General features: G+C 41.9%; 1 long non-coding RNA gene across 1 annotated transcript in view; it reads right to left on the bottom strand.

Annotated features, from left to right (window-relative positions):
- Window positions 1–1,809: 1,809 nt before the first annotated feature.
- Window positions 1,810–24,455, bottom strand: part of LOC118164909 — a 38,553-nt gene continuing 15,907 nt past the window's right edge. The window contains exon 3 of the long non-coding RNA XR_004749734.1: window positions 1,810–2,167. This is a non-coding gene — a long non-coding RNA (uncharacterized LOC118164909). The remainder of the gene's footprint in view (window positions 2,168–24,455) is intronic.

The raw sequence follows: 24,455 nt of genomic DNA, 5'->3' as shown, positions 1-24,455 counted from the left end.
TTCTCTGAACTCCAACCTTTTTAACTTCATGTTGAAGTGTGGTCCCTCAGAGTGGACATGGTAGCAGCTGCTCCCAGTAAAGCCTTTCCCTCTCTCCAAGTCCAGGGATTTGTTCCTCTGGCCGCAGTCAGCTGCTTGTTCACCTGTAACCTACAATTTCTTTGCCAGGGCTTCAGCACATTCCAACTATCTTGCAACATGATTTCAGCTGCTAGAAGAGCCAGCTAGAAAGAAACAGAAAGGAAGCTGGAAAGAACCACAAGTCTGTGTGCTTGGTTTGATTCTGCTGCCACCTGGAACTCAGCTTTGCATAGGTACAGCTTGTAAGCAGCTTTCTGCAGCTTTGAGGCCTATTTCATTTGTATCACTATTGTGGCAACGGAGCCACTACAGACCTGCAAATACTAATTCTGAGCAGATACAGCATCTCCCTAGGCAGGCCAGCATCTTAATCGATCCTCACAAAATATTTTAGATAAAGTGTACAAAAAGACAAGCAAAATCTGCAGGAAAGCATTAAGTATAGATAGTGTATGGGTCCCCTAATGAGAGCACTAAGCTTGGGAAAACTGTCATCTAGCAAAACCTCCAGAGGAAAGTGCTTACCAGAGCTAGTTGCAGCTCAAAAGCTTTAAAGAACATTAAGGGGGAAAATGACAAAGAAAACAGTTCCCTCTGCAACATTACCTACTCTCAGCAGAGCTAATACCCTCTGTAGTTTTGCATAAATAAATAAATAAATAATAAAATAAATAAAGTCCAAGAGCAAGTAAAGAGCCCTCAGGGTATGGGCCAGAAATCCATACTGCAACAGCATTAGTACTGACTATAAGTCACTCTACAGAAGCTTTCAGAAAGCAGGAAGGTATTCAAGTTGCTTACAGTTTTTAATGGATTGTTTGTCTTTTCTCAGAAGTAACTTGCAGGGATGAAAGCAAGCCCTGCCAAAGCTGCTTCCACAGGTCTTGCTGACTGGCTGCTCTGCGCGCAGTCCCCACAGACTCTCATTACCTCTCTCGTAAACTCAAAGCCTTCGCGTGGTGCCAGGGGATGCTGCAGCACAATCTTCTGGAGGATTTTTTAAAATCAGCATTCCTTCCAAACCATTCCTGTGTATTGAAGAATCAGTGAGTCTTTCTTACATAAATGCCCTTTTATAGATCAATGCTGTCATTCACAAACTTTCAGATATCTTTAAGTTCCCCACAAAATGAACAGACTGCCTTAAAAAGCTTTTACACTTGACATACTTGAAGCTGAAGTAATGTATTTGATGCCATTTTATTTAGATGATAAATTCTGAGGTGCTGTATGGCATCTTTATGAAAGCATAACATGTAGGCCTGAACTATTCCAGGTCACACCACGCATAAAGGAGTGGGGTCTCTTTTACTCTGTGTGGAGAAGATGGTGGTGGACTGTGAGGGTGGGTGTTTAAGACATAAGGGAAGAGAGAATCTAGGTAATTAATACATTTCTACTGTGTGTATTGCCTTAAGAGCAGGTTAGGAATTTTCCTTGATCACTGGCATTTACAGTCCATCCAAAGGACAACTCTTCTGAAAGCACAAAGTTTAACATGGTAATAAAAACACACCTTAAAAGCCCAAAGCCCTGGGCTTCACTGCTTAAAAAAGGTGGCAGCTTGACAGACCTGGAGACTGACAGCAGCAGTGTCAGCTTTCCTCACACTTCTCTGCCAAAGCACCTCAACCTTGACCTGAGAAGAAAACCACAGAGGGTTTGAGCAGGATTTCATGCCCATTCACTCTGGCATCTCTGCTGAGATTGCCAACAAGGGGGCCAATTAGCACCTGCTTCAGAGGACTGTTTTTTTTGCATTGTGTGGAAATGACACCTGTCCACTGAAACTGGGCCGAGACCCACCGGTTCCCTGGATGCTGGTGGCGGCACAGCCACTGCACAGGTTGCCGCTCTCGGTTGTTCCACTTGCACCAGACACACCGTGACTCTGAGTCATTGCCCAAGTGGGACCAAATGCATTTTTGTTTCCCAGTGAGTAATCCTTTGTATTTGGAGACAGCATCCTGCTGTTGAACATTGAGCTTAAAAAGTGATTCTTAATATGCAAGGTCCTGGGGTCTCACTGAAGATCAAAAGGCTGGTTTCGCTGTGCATCCAAGTAAAATCTCATCAAGACATTGCACTAGGGCAGAAGGAGATGAAGAGAGAAAGCTCAGCCCTTTTTATTAAACAGAGAGAAAATCCCACTTTCCTACTGGGCTCTTCATGTCCTATTTACTCTCAGGCTCCCAGGACCTAACTGGCAAACTCCTTGGGTATTTCTTCACCCTTCAGTACAACGGCAGCTGCCTTGTCTGCTGGAAGAAGAGAAAGCATTACAGGAAGGCTTCCCCCTTGCCAGGGGGTAGGCTGGCCTTGAGCATGCGAGGTTGTATCATAAAGCAATCAGTTGGTCTAACAGCCAGGAGGGGAGTAGTTGCTACTGTAATATGTATAGACATAGGTCTCCTGAACTTAGACACTATAAAAGTCATCACACTTTAATTAATGACCTAGTGGTGCAGTTTGAATAGGAGAGCCCATTTGTAGTGTAAGCTGTTGAAATATTACTTAATGGAACGGGTAACTTCATTACTAATTAAAATAATGTTCTAAAAATATTTGTCGTAAATTCCAGTTCATTCAACTTCATTTTGTCAGACAAAAAAATCTAAGAGCCATTCTCTTTGAACTCAGACATCATCCTTCAGTTCACCTGTCACCAAGTCAGGCTTGCTAACCTCTCTAAGGATGTCATCTGACTAGAGTTTTCTATCACTCTTTGTCACTCCAGGTGCACTTCTTGACAATTTTTTTAGATCCCTGTCCAGAGTCTCCTCCAGAAATCTGGAAAGACCATGAAGATTGCATCAAGGACTTGATTAAACAACAGATAACGTGTACCCAGCACACTAACCTCATTTGCAAGCTCTCACAGTAAATGATTGACAGCTGATGCCCTAAGCAAAACTGCTGTTTATAAAGTCCTTTTCAGTCCAGCTACATTAGTCTCTCCACATAGCAGAAGTCAGTACACTGCTATCAAAACCAAGTCTGTGACTGATAATATTGAACTCTTCATTACCCCAAGTGTTGCTGCAAGTAATACCACGGGTTTGGACACCACCATTCAATAAGGGCTCATTATTCTAAATATTCAGCTTATGTCATGATGAGAACAAACAGCTTTGCAGCCAAGGTGAAAGGGGTGAATTGTAAATAGGCCAAGGTTATGATAGAGACAGTGCCCTATTTTTATGACATGACCTTGTACCCTGGCACTGAAACACAAGTTCAGTGAAATACACCAGATCCTGTGTATTCAGACAAAACTGGTTGGTTGTTAGCAGCTCTTAAAAAATAAACCTAAATCATGGAAGGAAGTGTTGTCAAATGATGCAGAGGAGGGTTATTCTGTTGCTTAAGTCTGATATTTCTAACACTTTTAGTAAGGTTCAAATCTTAGCAAAGATTTTTTTCAATCCTGTAATAGTTTCTTGAATTAGATAAGACACCACAGATAAATTGTGTCTGGTATTACAGTTCATGTGACTCATAAGAATAGAGATTTGTCCTGGCCTCATCTTCTAAATTCACTTTCCCTCCACTCCAGAGGTGGCTGCATGTGGTACGGGCTGTTCAGAGCTGGCTATGCACCAAAATCTCTCAGCAAGAGAGCTGCTAATCTCTGCCTGGGAACAGCACCCAGATTGCTCTGCCTAAAGTCACAACACACCCTTCTGCTTTCCTTGCCCACTTGGTATTTCAGCCTGATTAACCAAGAGTTTCTAACATTAAAAATAATAAAAGAAAGAAATGGCTTCCCATCATTGAGTACGTTGATTCACATCACCTGGACAGTTGCCCTGCCAGCTCTTTTGCAAGAGGAATAATGAAAAACTTCTATTTGACCATGTTCCTTATCACATTTGTGTGCTGTGGGGGTCTCACTACTCAAGAACAACCACTGGATCTGCTGATGGTTTGATCCCTTGAAAATTTGGGGCCAATAAGGATGCTCAGTCATCTAAGCTGCTCTATGCGATGCTCCATATTTACAAAATGTGCTGCAATCCTGCAGAACACAGCAGAGATGAGGGACTCCATTAATATACACACCATACCCCTGTCCCTTTCAGATTTTGTCCTTAGCATTAATTACCTCTTAAGAGAGCCCGCTTACACCCATCCTACACATTTCTAGGGCCCCTTTCACCTCAGCATCTGAAAAGCTCACAACTTTATGAATCATGTACCATCCCAAGAAAGTAGAGAAGTTCTATTAAGCTGCACAAAGAGTTAAGTGTAGAGCCCAAGACAACACCAAAAACACTGCGGTCAAACAGGGAATTGAACCATACCATCAAGTTTGAGGAGCCCTAATGAATAGGTCAGACATACCTGAAATACTGATGGCCAACGGGGAACAACTAATAGGGAACTCAGTGCCAGAAGAGGATGAGCCTCTGCCTTGCCTTGCTAAGAAACAATTATAAAAGCCAGACCATTCCTCATTCATTCATAGGAAATAATAATAATAATAATATCCTGAAGGCAGGAAAGAATGAGGAAAATAATACATTTTTTAAGGAATGTTAAATTCTTGAATGGGACTGCAATGTAGATCCTCTAATACCCAGACAGAGTGGAAGAGCTCAATCCTACTCTAGGAAGAAAGTCCCACCGATAGCAGACATATTTCTGAGAAAATAAAACTGAAATCTTAACTGCTTAGAAAACTTTTCTAAAAATCTCAGAGCACCTTCCTCCTTAAGAAGGAAGAAATGTGTTGCTGAGCTTCTTCCAGTAAGCTTTTTAAGAATTCCCTATAATATTTTCCTATTCCATATTTTCCAACCATTCTGCCCTTACAAAACTGCAATAAAGTTTCTTTAGTAGTGAGGTCATTTTTGTAGTGTGCACTGTCGACATAGTACTGCCTACATCATTTACAGGTTGCCTTGCACATGGTTCACTAAGTCAAGCCAGTTGTGAACTGTCATTCTGGTCTGAAATCAGTCTCATTTTCCTTTAGCTTTTAGATTACTTCAAACAAGCATGTGACAAACAGAAGTGGCTTCTGAAGATCCATGTGGTTTAGACAAGAGCTGGGATTGGTTTCATTAAACTGTTCTATGCCTACATAAATCTGAATGAAGAGAGCTGCTGAAATTCACCAACAAGCTGTGGTTAAATCAGCAGCAAGGTTTTAAAAGATGTCATTGTCCCCTCTTCTCCCCAGCTGACAGCCCCCACCAAAGTTACTGACCTCACATGAAGCGTCAGAACAAGCTTCTGAAATTCATTGCGGTACATCTGGTGGAAGCCCATGTGGCAGATGACAGATGGATATATGCTTCAGGTGAATTATGAGACAGGTCAGGGGCTGAAGAATGAGAGCTGTAACTTTTTAACCAAGTGCAACCTAATAAACCCAACCTCAGTCAGAACCCAAAGCCAGCAGTCTTTTAAAAATAAATAACTGTTTTTCTTTTTATTTAGTCTGGAGAACACAGAACTACCAGCCAAGTGCAGAGCCTTGTCTCGCAAGACTTTTCTTGCAATATATCGTCTAAGCCAGAGAGGAACTAAAGAGGGAGAGAAGCGTTCCCGTCAGGTTCTCAGCATAAACCATGACCTCAAGAGCTGTTTTCCCCAACCCAATTAGCGCAGCTTTGAAGTCTTTCATAACCACCAGCATGATTTGACAGCCTTACATTTCCCTGTTCAGAACCCTCTGGTCTGACAGACAACATGAGAAGACATGGCATGTCCACTCCTAAAACGTCACCTCCTCACTCATGTACCAAGTTTACTTCACCTTCAGCACAGAGGGTACAAGGTAAAGCATTTGCTCAGCAATAACATGGACCATTCCTGCAGTTCAAGCCACCTGAAACATTTCCCTTCATCAGCTTTCCCACTGAATTAGTGCCAATTAGTGCATGTATATATGAAAAAATATATGTATATATTCAGCAGCAGAGTCCATAAAATGACTCAGAAAAAAATGCTATTGGTCCAGCAGTGTGGTTTTGTCACCTATGGTGTCATCCTCAAATTGCTCTTTGGCCTTTCCATACAGCAGGCCCATGCAAGGCCAGCATAGATCCCTGCTGTTACTGGCACGGGTTTAGCACAGCCCTGAAGCAACAAACTGAGCCAGTCTTGGACTGCACTTGCTGACACCATCAGCTGGGACAGTGCAGTGATTCCTGCCCTAGGACACCTGCCTGCCCCTCGCCCCAGGATTATCCAGTCTGTGACTGGGAATAATAACCTCAGAGCAGAGAAGGAGCAGCCCTTGAACTGCTGCGATTTACAGGCCAATATACAAAAGAAAAACAGAGCCAATGTCAGTTTATTGTAATATGCCGGGCTATAAATGGTAACAGTTCAAGAGCTGCTGGGCCATCCCTGCTCTGGAGCCAGCAGTCTCGGGAGAAGGAAGTGTAGTGGAGGGCGGGTGGCTGGGAGCAGTGACACTTCAGCCATAACAGTTTAATCTGAAACTGTGAGTGAGTCAACACCTCCGCTGAAGTGATGTGTCTGCCCAAAGATTGCACAGCCTTTCCCCCAAAGAGGTCACCAGAGAGAAGGTGAAGATAAAACACGCAGAACACGGGCATGCGAAATAACAGCCTCACAATCCTTATTCATGCAAGCCGTACCCTGAAGAGCAGAACGCCACTTGAGCAAGGACAGCATGCCTAAGTAAGAGGGCCTGCGTTATTTAAGGCTCTGTGCTCGTTTTGATAAACAGGTAAACACTGAGGCAGCTGACAGAGCTGCATTACTACACAGCATTGCCTAAAGCCTTGCCTCAGTTTTGCAATCAATAAAATGGGGATGCTATTTCAGAGGCGCAGCTGAGAATCCCTCGATGGTATTTTGGTGAAGGACTTGGAGAAGCTAGGTGCCATTCAGCTGCAGAATGTTACTTAATAACACAATGAGCAAGCAGCAAAAAATACGAGACCTAGCAAAATTACCAGGGCTGTTTCTGTGCAAAGGCAACACAGTCATTTGTCTGTGGCAACAGACTACCAGGATCGGCAAAAGAGGCGAACAAGGGTAGCATAGCTGTGGCTACGCCAGATCTCCAGAAAGGCAGACCAGTGGTTTCTGTCTCCAGGATAAATTATCTCAGTGCCCAGGGCATTTTCTGCTGCTGAAGAGAGGAACAGGGTTCCCTCAGGAGCAGCCTCCACTCCTCCCAACCCCACAGCACAGAGCCCTGTGGCTGCAACCTCCCTGCCTCCCGCAGCGTGGCCTCTCCTGGCTGCTTGCTCCATGGGCATCAGCATCCAGCGTGCCCGGAGATGCTGAGAAACCTCCAACCCAGCCTGCGTGTAATCATTGCCTATATGAACAACAGGGACAACATGACTCACACCAGCCACCCATGAAAGCAACCAGCAATTCACACGACAAAGAGCTCCTACCTTGGGTAAGCCGTAGAGGACCAGGTTCACAGGTCATCCTAAGCAGTTAGCATTTACGTGGTATGAGAAATGGGCATGAGGAGAATTTGCAGTTTAGGGCCTCTGTCCAGCAATCCATGCTGGCAGTCCTGTAAAAGGGCTTGGCCATAGCACAGTGAGCGATAACAGTAAACAATGGGAGAGAAGAGAGTGAGGGTCATAACTGCAAGACCATCTGGTTGCTTCCATTTGCTGTGTACACATCTCGCTAGTCCTGCAGCTAGACAGACAGCGAGGGCTGCTGGAGTACCAAGTTACTAACAAATAGTTGTATTTGTGTCCTCTATACCAATATTGACATCAGTAGCTGTGGCAGCGCTTGAGATACTGGTTTCTGAGGAAGGCCAAGTGTGAGTATTTCTGACTGGAAATATATCAGTATGCAGAAGAATTTGGTTCACGTGACAGTTCTGTTACAAGAATTTTTAAGCGTTATTTCATGGCGGGTGTTTTTCCTCATCCTCTAACCTTTTCTTTAAGAGTTCTTAATTCTTTTGCTGGGATTATTAGCACCTGGATGGTCAAGCCCGTAACCAGTATTCTAGGTACTGTGACAAAAGAATAAATTACACTAAAATGAAGAATTAGTGCACAGTCTTTGGTAGGACACACAAAGGAAACTAGATTGTTTGCAATTAGTCAATATAGATCAATATCAGATTTATCTTTAATGAATCTCCACTGAGCTTCCAAATCAATGAAAAGAAAACAGATTAGGCAGATGCATCTTGCTCTGTGCTCTACCTGCAACCAGATGTGGGCTTTACTAAACCACATGTGGGAGTGAAAACAGAGCCAAGGGCCCTTCTCGGAGAATCACCTGCCACTTGACCATATGGTTTCAACCTTGGAGTCAGGTAGCAAGGGCATTCCAGCCTTCTGCAGTCTGCGAGCTGACCGAGTGGGAGACATGCTCAGAGATGCCGTGAACTACCCAGGATGGAGAAAACGAGGGGTGGAAGTAGAGAATGGCACCTCTCCCTGCTGAAGAGGAAATCTCAGATTTAAGCATCTCCTCACTTAAACTAGTGCAGTTTGGCAATAGCCCCACAAAGGTCATGAGCTTAAAACAGTAGGAAATATAGATTCAGGCCTGAGGTTTGCATCGAACTTCCTCCATCTGAATTCTGACAAGGCTACTCCTCAGCTTAGGTACCCAGAAAAGTTTTACTGAACTGGAAATAGAAGGGGAAACTTTGAGCTGCTCAGGAGATAAATCCCACTTTCCACACCACTATGTTATCCAACAGGAGGATGTAAAACAGACTGCCAGGGGGCTCGAGGGGCTTTCTTTCCTGCCGCTCATTTTTCATCACCAATCCTGAACAGACCCCAAAACTCAGACTAATTAAAGACAAATAATTAAGCACATTCAGACTGGGAAGGTTGGCAGACTCCCACTGTATTGTGAGACCACCTTGGCACTTAAATGGTTAGGGACTATATCCCACAACATCATGCTCATCTCATTGTGGTAGAGAGCTCTTGAGAATGTTATTAGCTGGGTGTTCGCCTTGCCGTTTTTCCACATGAGGCAGATGGGTAATTACGAAGCTAATAGTCTGATTGAGAGAAATCAGATGCAGTGGTTTGCCCAATTAGATGATACATTAGCTTCCTTCTTTGTAAGCAGCTAATGTGTGAAGCAAAGTGGTATTTTTGAGGGTCAGAATCCTTAAACAAGTGCCGAGTTGCAGATTATTGTGTCTCTCTTTTTTTTTCTAATGGAGGAAAAGTGCTAAGTCTTCATTACTAAAAGCATAGAAAATGCAAATCAGGCTCTGAAACAAAAGAGTGAAGGGACAGGCGAGAATATTTGGTGTCCAATGTGTCAACCTACAACATCAATTACATTGAAATGCAATGCATGGGAGCCTAATCAAGGATAGTATAATTGTAATAATTGCATGCTTTTGTTGGAGAGCTGTTGCCATTGTTATTGTCAACCATTTGTTTTTCTCTATTGTTTAAGGGGAGAGTATTTAAAAAATATATATGTGTGCATATATAACTGTGTACAAATGACTGAAGAACATGATAGGTAGAAGGCTGTGTTACTGCACACAGAATGCATCAAATCTTTTTCATCCCTGTTCTTCAGAAGGCGGAAAACTAAAAGACTGAACTCTGTGAAGGCAGGTAATGCCCAAAACTGAGGAATAGATGTTGACTTACAGTCTGTGCCAAACAATGAGTGTTACTTTTCCTTTCGCTGACGCATTCCCTGGTCCAGGGAGGTGAGTTACTCCCAGTGACTGGCAAGTCACGAAGTGAGCCAGTAGTAAATCATCAAACAATCCCCAAGACACCTCCAGTCTGCCTTCTTACTTCAGGAAAAAAGGTAAGAGGTCAAAATAAACAGTTTCTGTCTTTTTATATTTCCTCCAGAGCTGCAATCTGTTTCTGCCATTTGAAGGGATTTTTAAAATCTACAATCTCGATGTAAACATTCAAGATAAGTGAACACAAAGGGGAATACTGCGTGGAAAAAAGAACTGACAGCATGAGTTTACTCAAGATCTTATTAAGAGAGAAAAAGGGAATAAGAGCCTCCTGTAAATAGAGCAGTGATATTTTTTGTATCCTGAAGGTGGGCTGGAAATCCTTCTTATGGCAAAGTGCTCACCATTCACATCAAATGAGAGGTTTATTTTCCTCGCATCAGTTGGGCTTGCCAATAGGTTGAAATGGAGGCACAATAGAAACGGGCTAAAACATTTAACATAGCTGTTAAATCTCATTCTACGCAGCTAAAAAAGAACAATGCTGTACCGTCTTTACTGAGAATACACTCTCCTGCCATAGGAGGCTTTTCATGTATCTCTAACAATCCTGTACATACTCCAAAACTCACACTAATTAAAAGCAAATAATCAAATACATTCAATTTGAAAAGTTGGCAAACTCGCTTGTATTATTGTGTTAGCACCTTGGCACCAAAATGATCACATCGTGCTAATCTCATTGTGCAGGAGAGCTCTTGAGCATGTTATTCAGAAGGTCTGCTCCCCGCCCCCCACCTCCCAGACCCATCCCATCCTCCTCCACCACCAGCACTCGCTTTCTTTAACTAGATAAAGAACTGAAAACATAAGCAGAGGTAAGCAAACCCAGGACTGTATTTTCATTGTATTTCACTCAGGCAAACAGAACTTGTGCTACCTTTCACAGAGATTTCTTTTCATCCTGGTTTCAGTTCATCTCCACAGACAGAGCTGGTAAACCTGAAAGCTGCTTTAAAATAAACCAAGCAGTCTGCATTTGTTTCTCATTAGCTGTCACTAATAATATTATTATATTGTGGTACAGAGTGCTCAGCTACCGCAGCAATGTGCAGAGCATAAATGAAATAGATAAAGGCTATAAGAGTTCATAGCATATGACTGACCAGATGAAGAAACCCAGAAGGCAGTACCTTGGGATTTCTTCTCTTTGGAAGTTTTATCTTACAGGTAATATTTCTATTCATTTGCTGTGGGATAATAAAAAAGCTGTCTTCACTAACAACAGTGTGATACAAGTTAAAAAACAAAGTGTTTTGCTCTATACAACGTGCAGAAGAAAACTTCCTTTTTCTTAACAAGCCTAATTTATAGAGAGAAACTCTGTAGTGAGGCTTGTAAAAACATGCCTGAGCTCTTGTTAAGAGCCCACCACTTTCTGAAGGACATGCAATATTGTAAGTGTAGAAAGGATGATGTTATATAAAGACAGAGTGAGGCTGGCAGGGACCTCTGGGGGCTGACTCCCCAAGGCTGTGTCCAGTTGGATGTTGAACATCTCCAAGGAGGAGGCTCCACAGCCTCTGGGCAGCCTGTGCCAGTGCTTCCATCACCGCACAGCACAGACGGGCTGCCTGGTGCTGAGGGCACCTCCTGTGCTCCACGTGCTTTGTGCCCGTGGCCTCTTGTCCTGGCACTGGGCACTACTGGGAAGAGCCTGGCATTAGTAAGCACTAGGTCTCTCTGAGACTGTGAAGTTTCATGTATACAGGCTCTACTGTGTATCCATCTGAAGCTAGAAAGGGTAGCACTCAGCTTTTAGCACAAAGACACCCACAGGAGAAGATGTGGCCTTCCAGTACCTAAAGGGATGCTGGGGAGGGACTCTTTGTCAGGAAGTGGAGTGACAGGACAAGGGGGAATGGCTTTAAATAAAAAGAGGGGAGGTTTAGATTAGGTATAAGGAAGAAATTCTTTACTCTGAGGGTGGTGAGGCACTGGACCAGGTTGCTTGGAGAAGCTGTGGATGCCCCATCCCTGGAGGTGTTCAAAGCCAGGCTGGATGGGGCTTTGGGCAGCCTGGTCTGGTGGGAGGTTGGAACTACATGATCTTTAAGGCTCCTTGTTGTGGTTTAACCCGGCTGGCAGCTAAACACCACACAGCCGTTCGCTCACCCTCCCCCCTCCCTCTCTGGGATGGGGGAGAGAAACGGGAAAGTGAAGCCTGTGGGTTGAGATAAAGGCAGTTTATTAAGATAGAAAATAATAATGATAATAATAATAATATGTACAAACAAGTGATGCACAATGCAATTGCTCACCACCCGCTGACCGATGCCCAGCCCAACCCCAAGCAGCCGGCCCCCCCAGCCCGGTTAGCCACCCCTATATATTGTTTAGCATGACGTCAGATGGTATGGAATACCCCTTTGGCCAGTTTGGGTCAGCTGTTCTGGGTTTGTCCCCTCCCAGCTTTTGCTGCACCCCCAGCCTGCCCGCTGGCAGGACAGAGCGAGGAGCTGAAAAGTCCTTGGCATAGTGTAAGCAGTGCTCTGCAGCAATTAAAACATCAGCATGTTATCAGCACTCTTCTCATCCTAATCCAAAACATAGCACCCTACCAGCTACTAGGAGGAAAAATAACTGTCCTAACTGAAACCAGGACATTCCTTCAAAACCAAACCAGTCTATAATTCTATGGATATTGTCATAACTGGGGAAGGGGCTACATAAAAGAGTCCAATTACTTTGTTACCTCCAAATCAGTTAGTTCCTAGTTGCACATTTGCACTTCATGACTGAATAATAAAGGGAGCCAACATGGCTGGGCCTCTTAAAAACTCTTGGAGTCAGTGGAGTCAGTCTCACCGAACAGACCCTGAACTTCATCAAGGTGACTTTGGTGAGCACTGCACCACCTCCTACCCTCCATCCCTGCCCAAGAGCCTCCAGACAGACCCATGTCTAGTGGGCCCTTGGAGATAAATCTAGACTCATTTTAGAGTGAAGTAGCACAGGGTGCTCAAATTGTACCAGGGCAGTGCGGTGAAGAAACAACTGCCATCTACCCTGCTCCTCCAGCTACAGGTTTTAGGTAAAAATAAGCCCAAAATCTTAAAATGCACATGAATCTTTCTGTTGATTTCATCAGGCTTAAATCAGGCACCATATACGGACAGGCCAAAAGACACATATTGGTGTTAATTACATCAACTGATATTACATATTCATAGAGAAATGCTTTGCTCATAAAGTTCTCGGTTAAAGCTTGCTTAAAGGAAAAACACAATTCTCAACAAATACATAGTTATTGGACTTAGCAAGTTTTAGTTTGAGTTGTTCCTGAATAGAAATCTGTCAGGAAGAAAAGTTGATCAGCCAACACAGTAAGTACCAACAGCGCTGCCCAAGCTTGGAAAGTCCTCAGTCTCCACAGGGAGTGCTCCCATTGATACTACCAGGAGAAATGCTTGTAGACATCAGGATAGCATATGGCCTCTGAAATCAATATTGGTTTGCAGCTTGACATATGGATGGATAGATACCACAGAGAGATTGAAATAAATATGACAAACTAAGTCATACAAAGAAAAACATGTATACACAATCACACTTGAACAGATGCTTTGGCTGAAATAGGTGATTTAGAGGAACACATTGTAGATCTGAGAAATGGAAAAATTCATCTAAAACGTACAGTAGCATAATGCACTTTTGCAAGCAAAACTGAAGGATTCAGAGAAATTCCTCAGGGACAATGCTAAGAGAAGATGCTTGTGAAGAAGTTGTTGATGATAATGCTGTAGATTTTACAGCAAATCTGACAGAATACTTCCCTCCCCCAGTTTCCACAGCAATTGGAACAGAGAGGTTTTAAAAAACAGCTCCATATCATGAAAGAGAAGGAGAATATGGATTTCTCCTAGGCATTAAAACAGGCTGATGCAAACACTTCAGTCTTGTTTGTGGTTTAACGCATTACCCCAGAGATCTGAATGTGAAATCTGGACTTCAGGAAGAAAATCCTCATTTAGCAATGACAGCACTGCAATAGCTATGTGTGAAAGCTCTTCCAGCACTGTTTTCTGCTTGCCATATGGCCAACTTCACCCACATTAATAGCAACTACTGAGCAAAGTCTCAGCATTTTGAAAGAGAAACAGAGAGAAATGCAGAAGTCTCATCAGCAAGTATGGCGTAAGGAACATCCAGTTGCCTACTTACCCTGATAATTTAACTTTGTCTGATGCTATTAAGGTATAGATTTAGTGCATTCATTTTATCTCTCCAAATAAAAACATCAGTAAGTATCAGTCCCAAATAGTTTGGGACTTAAGTACTTTAGAGGTTTTGCAACCCCGTTCCTGTTTTCCAACCATCTAAACCATTCCAGCATCTGGTGTTCCAGCTTTAGTGACTGTTAGAAGTTCTAAGGTACTTCCATAGACTCATAAGGTTCAGGAGCTGGCAGAAATACCTTCTTTCTGTTATATACATGTGCAAACACCATAGAGAAGTATACCCACCACAGCCTTCCATCCCAACAAAAAACACTCCTTGCCTGTGCTTGGCCCTGAAATGCAATGCAAGAGAACCAAGTTTGTGGTTTTCAGGGAAAATAGATAAGCAGCATTCACAAAGACTCAGAATGTGATGAATTTACTCCAGTGGAAAGCAGTGGACAAACACTGACTCACACTCTTTGCCACAGACATCAGTAGTGCAGTAACTGGAAACCAGTCCTAAGCACAACCCTGTGCAACACAGAGAGGAGCATGACCAGTGCCAGCAGCAGGATGGACAAGGAGCTTCCTTGCTGCAGATGGAAGTCCCAAAGGAGTTGACAAATGAGTAGGAAGAGAGGGCCTGCATCAGTTTATAGACAACTTTATACTCTTTATAAATGGATTCTATACTCATAGAGTCAGACCAAAGAAAATCCAAACGTGATTTATCCAAAGGGTAGGTACTACAGAAACAAGGCAATCGTGTCTGAAATTGCCCTGCAGAAACATGCCTCAGTCCTGAGCCAGGAACCAACTATAATGCTTCCATATCATTGAGATTTTCCTAAAGCCTTCCCATTGCTGTTACTGCTGATGGGAGCTCTTGTGTAGACAAGATGTTCATCACTGCCAGCATTTTTATGATTATGCCTTCTAGTCTTTCTGGTTTCCAGGTTGATGACATTGCTTTGCTTATTCATCACTTTTACTTCTGGGAGCTGTGCTTGGACCTATTTAGTAACAGTAGGAAATCTTAATGTAGAAAGAGGCTGTTTCTGCTGCAATACCTGCTTAGCCCTTCATCTCTCTATTGAGAGCACCAAAGATAGCAGCTAAAATAATGTGCAGATTAAAGATTGATCAGAGACCACTCGTTCATTCACCTGCCTCAATGAATAACCACACAGCGTAACAAATATCAGGTACACAAGAAGGGTAAACTAGCTATGGTTCCATAATCCATTCCATAACTATCCAGGTCCTGAGAAAAGTAAACAAATCCTTTGCATAAGTGTGAATATTCCCTTCTGACTATTAAGCAAAAATGGTAAGCTTGTTTGTGAAAATAAACAGAAAACAGCACTGGTGCCATTCAAATCTAGACTGCAGTTATATTTTGTATAGTATTTGCAGAATTTTTCAGTTTTAAGCCTGGGAAAAAAAAAAAAAAAAAAGAAAAAGAAAAAGAAAAAAAAAGAAAAAAAGAAAAAAAAAAGTTACCAAGGTAAAGAACAGCTATGTTCAGTGAGCACTGAAGCCTGGTAAATATTCAGTTTTTAATGGCATCCACTTCTATTTTGTTCACTGAATTATTGGGCTGACCTTAAATTAGAGATCTGGATGGAGCTGAATTGAATATTGTGAAGATGAGTGTAATTACCTTGCTTCCCTTTATTCCAATTCATTTTTATTTTTTTAATTCTTCATCTGTATGACAAACTGAATGTCAGAGTGCTTGTAGATTTATACTCACAGCAGCAGAAAGCAGAACCGATAGGCCAGATAGTGGCATAAGGAAAGATATATCTGCATTGCGGTCAGGGGCGTGACTGCCGAGCCTTCTCGCCTTCCTCCCAGTGAAATAACTGTAGCTGTACATACTGGCCAGACTTCAGCGTACACCAGATAATGCTGCCAGGGTTCTGGCACCTGTAGACGAAGCCCAAGACTTCCCAGCCCTTTCATCCAAACCAGCTAGACCAAAGGTGATCTTGAGTGTATCAGCCCACCTCAACCCACAGCACAGGCCTGGCCCTAAAAAACACAGCACAGGCCTGGCCCTAAAGATGCTTTTGGTCCAGGATCCCTCAGTAGCAGTGGAGGGAACCCATACAAGCAGACAAACAGACTGTAATCCACTGCTCCACAGAGCCAATCTGGCCAAGGAAGCCACCCATGCCCAGCATCACAGGAGTCATACCAGAGGCCACCTTTACTCTGCCACCAGTACGGTAGACTTCCCTTACAACTAATGAATTTAGAGATTTGGACAAATAAATCCAAATCAGACCTCAGTGTGCTTATCAACCCTGTCCTTGAGCCTTCGTTTCACTATTTAGTGTCAATATTTCTTTACACCTTCTAATTTACTTCAAGAACATTCCACAGTACATTTCAGGTATATATTACTCAATATCCAGTTAAGTCATGAAGTAACATCAGCTTTCTCCAGTTAATCAAGGAAGCTGAGATTTACCAGTAGGTACAATGATGTCTAGCAGAAGGATAAGTAGAAACATTGAGACTCCAACTGGTTAATGAAAATCTATACAGCAGGCCAAGGGGAAGAAGGCCAGCATGAGCTCTTGATAGCCCTAAGAATATGCGCAATGGCCCTGGCAGTGCTCGATGGTAAATGTCACATCTCATGTCAGACATTTATCCATGCCTGGGTGAATTACCCCTGAAGACCATATTGCCTCAGAAGCTAAGTATTAGCAGCTGCATGCATGCCATTAACCCCTCACCTGCCACACAACTTCGTACCCGCCCAAGGCCAAATACTTTAAAGAAGGGTTGACTGACTTCAGAGCGTGGGGGTAAAAAAGCTGCAGGACATATAATGTACAGCAAAGAGTGCCCATGCACATGTGCCCTCTAGTAGGACAGTTGTGATGAGGGCACTGAGTATTGCAGCAGTTTTAGCTGATTTGAAAGACAATACTCCTATTTGTCTGCTCAGCTGGGTAACAGACTAAATTCCATGTCCTCCCAACTATTTTGCAATTATATTTAAGTATGTTGCTTTATCGTAACACTAAAGTTAATGGAATATTTGTCTAAACTCTCCAAATTGCTTCTTGGATGTGTGTATTTCTTGTTAAATAAACTTGAAATGCATATCTTGACCCATAGCAACTGAGGTGAGTATAAAGAGATGGTGCCAATCGGAGGGCTTAGTTGCAATACAAAGGGCAAATCTGCAAACTCTGTTCTACCATCCACAAAGAGCCACTTGGAAAACAAAGGGCATCATCATCCTAACCCTTAGCATGAACCAAGATTTAGTTCACAGACAGCAAATTCAGTGGTAAAAGCAACCTAGAGAAGGGCATCATAATGACTAATGAAAAGATGTGGAAATACCCATATCAACTCTAACCTGAGAAAATGTTCTCATAATTTCATGCTGGCATAATGGACTGTGTCCAGGATTTTCTATTTTAGTTTTCCCGTGATGTCTGAGACTTCACAATCATATTTTTAAAAGCACAATATCCTCTCTTTTACCTGCTATTCTATAGAAACTTTTTTAAGTTTGCTAGCTAAGGGGCTTGGCCATAAACTTTGATCCACAAATGAATTCACCATAAATGTGAAACAGTATGGGAAGGATTTACACTGTTTAACTTAAAAATCTAGCTTCATGTGCCCACACCAAGACTATATATAATCAAGAGAGGTGAATCAGGCTCTTCCAGAAGGCCATTCAAAGCAGTGAACTCCAGTGTTCCACAACTTCCTGCAAATTTTTAAAGTCTTGGTTCCATTTTTTCTTTTGCCGTTTGAAACATTTCAAAAACTGAGAAATTTAGAAATGTGGAAAAAACAGATCAAATGATCCCTGGCATTACTCACTTAACTACATTTGAAAATCAAAAAATCTCAAATAGGAGAGGAGAAATAAAGAAAATGGTAAACTATGAAAATGTAACTTTAAATTGAAATGAAAATTTCCGATCTAACAAAATCAAAGGAAAATGACAATACTAATTCATAATTCCTTAAAAACATTTTCCTGCAAGAAATGTCAGTCTTCAATACATGTATATACATATATATATATATATACACACAGCTGGGATTTATTACAACTTCAAGTAACACAGAAGACCTTTCAGGAATTGATTGAAGCACTAAAAGTCCTATCACATGAAACAATTGAGACAACTGATCTCATACCCCAAAACATAGACATGTCAATAAGAATAAGACAGATTTTTCAGCAGCTTAAACAGAAGAATAATGGAAAACCACAAATCACATGCTTATGGAACATTGAGAGAGACAGAAAGGCAAAATGCCAAAAGGCATGACAACTACGCGAAAAAGCAGGAGTCGTACCTGCCAATGCTAATGACATTGGTACCTGATTTCTGAAGTGCTACGAAAGCTACTCCTTCCACAAATCCTACTGAGCTGCCTAGACCTGAAAGTGCTATCACCAATACGCACTCTCCAAATGTAACATCTAACAACTCTCAATTCATATGGGTAATTACAAAGATTTGGGCTGATACTTCAGAGTTCATGTTTTCAGAATTATGATCTCCAGCTCCCGAGTTCACACACATACTTTCTTCTCAAACTACCTCATACAAAGTCCATATAATTTCTTTCAAGTTAAACCACCTAGCATGGAACTATTTTGGCACAGTGCATCAGCACCATTGGATAAGAATGAGTTCAATGTGTTAATTTGTTTCATCTCTTCCTAATACTCTGTTTAAATAAAACCACAGCCTGATATGAACAAGGGAAGATAAGTCACTAGCGACAGAATAAATTCTACTGTCAGAGAAGAAAGAGAAAATAAGTGGACCTTTGTTGACCTCAGAATACTCAAGACAACAGCGAGCTTCAGGACAGTGCTACAGACAGGAGGTGGAGGAAGTCTGCATAAACTCTAAGCCTAGAGTTGGGCCCCACTGTTACAATGGAAAACTAATCACTGAAACACTCTGTCATTGCCCAAGATAGAAATACACCTGCTAGCATAATGTCTGGAGAGCACACTGTGCAAGACAATACAGACAGCACAGACTGAGCTACAGAGGGAAGGGAAAGAGCAGAGAAGAAAGGAAAGAACAGAGAAAGTAGTATTTTAGCTAAGCCAATCTATTTTTGAAAGCCCTTTATATGCACAGCACACAGGGGCACTTTATTACCAAAACCAGAGAGCAGTATTCACACATGGAGCAGATACTGCCTCTCTTCAGGGGTACAATGTCATATATCTGCTGAAGCATGGGCAGGCATTGGTCCCAGTGAGGCTGATGCGAGGGTTAGAGGTGCACACCTGCAGAAGCTACGCACATTGCATGGGAACCAGAGCACTTCGGAAGATGCAATGCCCTGAAGTCTCTCCCCAGGGTGGAGTCAGCTTGTGGTCAAAGCTTCAGCTCATGTGGGGAGCAGCCCCAGGTCCAGCAGGAGAAACCTTGCCTACAGTACTATATCCTACAATACAGTATCACACAATATTCCTCATGAAGCAGCTCCCTGCTTAACTTCAGCGTGGCCAGCTTTGGAAAAATCACATCAGTACAAACATCCTTTTTGCACTTGTGATTCATCCAGGTACAACATGGCAACAAGACCCTGACTAAAAGATTGTGACCTATATTTGCTATATTCTTCCACTTCTTAGGCTAGCACAGAAAGGGGCATGAAGACCCTACCTTACTCTGTTCTGTTTCGGAAACAGCTGGGAGCTGAAAAGTCTTGAGCTTCCCTAATTAAAGCTCTTCTACATGAATCTTGCAGAGGGCTCATGGAACAGAAGAATCAAATCAGGCCCAACCAATGGAGCAGTAAATGCTCAAAACCCGTGTCAGAATGTCAGAGGCAAATACAACTCAAAGAACATGCATGAAAATTATGCATAAAGCCTTGTCATTTTGCACCATTATTTCCCTCAAAATCTACTACAAGCTTTTGAAACATAAGATTACTCCATTTAACATAAAACTGCTCCATACTCAACGCTATTATTATTAATGGATCTGAACATGCTCAGCTATGTCAGATCTCTAAGCACTCAGTGGAGAAATACTCATTTCCAGCAAGCCACACAAACAAGAAAATAGTGTCAGATCTAATCCCTCCAACTCAAAGAAGCAATTGCAGTTTATCATCTTTTCTAATTCCCATTTAGAAGTTAATGGAGAGGCTTTTAATAGATTCTTTTTTGCCTTTTCTAGAGCAAAACAGGAAATGACTAATAAACTGGGATTTATTAACAAAAAATAAAGGAAAATGTTAGAAAAGCTGTATTTCATGTTCTTTATCCTTCTTGAATGGTGGGTATTATCCACAAAACAACTTATTTTCAGACGAACAGTTCACCAAACCAGAAATTATCTGCTGGTTGCCCACAACATGACCTGTAATTTTGCAGTCTTGGCGTGTTCTGTATCCAAACTCAGGGAACTACCTCAAGTACCTGAACCAAAACGTGCATTCCATAATGCCAGATCCTGCTTCAACACAGGATCCAGGTTTTACAGCAAAAATTCACTGGCTGACATTTGTGCAGGGCTGAAGATGCAATCCTGGCTGAAAAGTCTTCCTTCTGAATCCAAGGCATAGCAGCTCTCTCCAATACAGCGCATTGCTCGTCTGAGCCCTTCCTGCCTAGACAGTATGTCTGGCCCATCAGCAGCTTCATCTAAAGATTCCTGGGAGCAGCTTTCTGTAGATACGGGCTTAAGCTGCAAAGTCTGGATTCTCAATCAACAGGTCAGGTTCATAAGGAAATGTAAGGACTAAATTGTAATGACATTTGCTCTGTAAGTCCCTATGAAAATTCAGTCACAAATACTTTGGTGTACCTATAGTTACCCCCACAGTTCTCCTTTGTGTTGCGAGTAAACCTGGAAAGTGAAGAGACGATTCTTCAGAAGAGCTGGCTCATTAGTACAGTGCAAAGGCATCAGTTTGTCTCACTAACTTCAGCATTTTCCCCCTAGGATCAGTAAGACTTTATTACCAAGCAGCAGGGTTGCTTTTTTTGCCTTTTTTTTTTTTTCTTTGTAGTTGTAGTTGTTTGGTTTTTTTTTTTTTTTTTTTTTTGGTTTGGTTTGGTTTTTAAAACGAGGTAATAACTACTACTTTGCCAACAGATTTTAATTGCAATGGCTAAAAGGTGTTTGACTGCTAAACAAACAGGACAACCTAGAATGTGTTTCTAATGCTCTAGTACATGTCCCCATTCATACTTCTATCATGCAGCTGCAGCCTGGGTTGCAACTACACAACCTGTCTATCCTGTGGCCCCTGGAACACCCCAAGAGCACATACAGTTCCTCCATAAGACCAATCTGGTACTTAGCAGTATGAAATATGCGCATTTGTAAATCTGGTTACAGCCTTTATTTCCCCTCTCTTCTCTTCCAAGCTATGCTGAACATACAGGAACACGAGTTGAGGAGTTGTAGGCAAAACTCAAATTTGTCAATAGGACAGCTTTCTGTCCCAGCTACAGATTAAGGGGCATTTTTCTGACTTTTTAAAATACACCATGATAAATTGAAATGCCTGTAAAGAACCTGCTATGGTCTGGTAGATTCACACAGTGACCTGAATTATTTTCAGCATTAACCTGTGTTATCACAGTGGAATTATTGGGGTGAGAGTGAGTTCACACTTCTGGTTGTCTTTGTTTCCAATGGTCATTGATATCAAAAGCCATCCTGCACCTGCTGTGAAAATAAATAGTGTCATCATTGTATTAGACATTTTAAAGATATCTAAATTGTCTATTTTCCCTAATAGACTGAATCAAAGCCCAAGTTCTAGAGAGTGCTTTTCACTGATTTGGTCAAATAGCAAGTTCCATGTGCCTGAAACCTTGCCTGTTATTTTCTATTATATCGGCTTATCTAATAAAGGAAAGACCTCTCCCTACCAATCTCTCAGTCCTCTCTAATATTCTTAGACTATCACAGCTTTAACAGTATACTTCACATCTTTTCAACTAATATACTCCTCCCACTTCAAATAACATCTAAAGAAATAAGAGAAAGTAAGTATACACGTAGTGCTAATAGACCACACTCTGAACTTGTTGACAGTTTGGTATAAAGTGAATTCTAGAAAAGTGGAATCAAAGTAAAAGAGAGGGGAATCCAGTGTTCTCAGCCAAGCTTGAACCAGAAAAAAAAAAAAAAAAAAAAAAACAGTAAATGCTTAAAATATTGTAAACAGTAAGGGTAGATAAAAGGGACTGTTTTAACTTTCTGACGAGAATAGGGAGATCTCTTTCATATCCAGTGATGGTAACTCAGACCATTGAAGCTGTGGGAAGAGGTGCAATGCATTAGAGATGCCTCACCAGAATCCATTACATTATAGGGTAGAAAGCTAAGATTGACAAGCAATGCATGTTATGTAAAAGCCAGGTATTTCCACTAATGGGTTTGCACCACCTTAGACTTTGAGTCTGGGAGTCATTTTGCTTGTAACTATTCAACTGGAATTAAATTTAGCCAGACATATTTTGCTTCTCTGATTTCCTAATCTGCAGCCAATCATAAGACCTGCACCCAAACATGACTTTCATAAAGTCATTGAATCTCTACCTTTGTGTAAAAACCTTTACTGTGTCTTAAGACATTTGTTTGTGCAGTGAGGGGACAGGGCTGCATAACGCTGAACTCCAGGTTCTCTCAATCACATCTATCTCCTTGTACGTCAGATTATTTCTGCCAAGCTGGTTATATTTTTTTCCAAGCAAACCCTAACTATCAGGGAGGTCTAACACACTGTTCCTTTACCATCATCTTTGTTTTCAAACACACAATGGTTTGGCATGACTCCAGTCACCACCAGGTGATTTTTGGCCCTTGCCCTTTTTATTATCTGGTATCTCTTAGGGAACCACAGATGAAACCAATAGAAAAGGAGAGAAAAAGAAAAAGCAGGGGAAAAAAAGACCTTCTCCTTTGCTTTCCTGGTAACGTGACATCTTGCCCTCTTTGCATTATATATTTTTGTCCAGCTGATGCTTTGTCCTAGTGGAATCGTGGTTCTAGTATTAGCTCCAAATGGTAGGCAGGCATTTTCATTAAAAACAATTACTATTTCCAAACAGGAGCCGGTTCCTCAGTTCCAGCCATTCTTGCTGTAAAACGTTCAGCTGAGAGGAGCAGATTGTTCCTGCTGAAAATGAATGGAATCTGGCAGGAAAACCTCATGTTTTTCCAATCCTAGTTTTTTTTACAAAGAAAACACTGGGATCTTGTTGAAAAATTACAATTGTTTTGGTGGGCACATTATTTTTCTCAGTTGAACTGTTTCCAGCTACAGGAGACAAGTTTTGTGCATATATATGAGTCTGTGTGAATATATATATGTATATATCTACACATGCACTCAAGTTTTTATATATAATTGCAATGTAGAAAATGATTAATCAGTCAAGGAAGAGTAAACACATTTTTGTTATTAAAAAGCATTTATGCAAATCGATTTTTTTTTAAATCAGCTTCCACATTATGAACCTTCAAAAGAAAGTCAATGAGTAAAATACTATATCATAATAACAGCTAGCTTCACTTTTAATACTAGGAAAAGAAAGAGGCCAAGGTGACTGAACTATTTATCCCTTGGTTGTTCTCACTAACTTAAAAACATTGTCAAAATGAATTATTCTGATAAAGATATCAAAGGAGAGAAAAGAGAAGACACTATTACAGCCATCAAAGGAACAAGCCACAGAGGTCCCCCTATTGATTACCCATATGGATGCTGCCATTCGGTAAGAAGGGATTTTTGTATACCTCAGACAGAAATAGATAATGGATCAGGCTGACCTTGCATTCATAGGGGGGGTGGAACCACCTCCTTTTTAGAGTTGTTTTTCCCCTCCATATGAAGCATTCACCCCCAGGGCCAGCAGTCAGTGAGTTGGGATGCTAGTGGGCCTTGTGCCAGCTGTACCTTGGGAGTTTAAGAGTGCACCCCAGGCAAAGTTTGGCCCCACATCAGCAACAATGCATTACAGCCTTCGAGTCCATCTCCTCTGTGCCAACAGACAGGCAGGATCCAGACACAAGGCATCTCTACCCAACACCTGAACCAGCACCTGACAGCCAAGGCCAGAACGGGGCAGGAAAGGAACAGGAATAAAGCTCTCTGCCAGAAGCATGCAGCTAGTACAGTACCTACCACATATCAGCTCAAAAGTTAATCAGCTCAAGGATGTGCTGCCCAACCTTCCGCTGCACTTCGACCATAGATGCACAAGCGTAACAAGCAACCCAATAGCCCCTTGAATTTCCTGAGGCTGGGAAGTTGACTCCTCAGTGAAGCCAGCTGTAACTCACTGATTTGCAAGAGTCTTTTAGGGTCATCTTTTGACCCAACATCCATACGTGACAAACGAAATCTTAATGGAAAGGATGACAAGTACTAGGAAAAGTGTCCTTTTTAAGAGTGATCACCTAATAGGAGAAGGAAAAATGAGAAGCATTTCCCATTTCTGTTGTTGCCCATCT

The sequence above is a fragment of the Oxyura jamaicensis genome, chromosome 3, assembly GCF_011077185.1.
Source record: "Oxyura jamaicensis isolate SHBP4307 breed ruddy duck chromosome 3, BPBGC_Ojam_1.0, whole genome shotgun sequence".
NCBI lineage: Eukaryota > Metazoa > Chordata > Aves > Anseriformes > Anatidae > Oxyura > Oxyura jamaicensis.
Note: the sequence above shows the minus strand (reverse complement) of the source record. Positions and strands in the feature narration are given on the sequence as shown.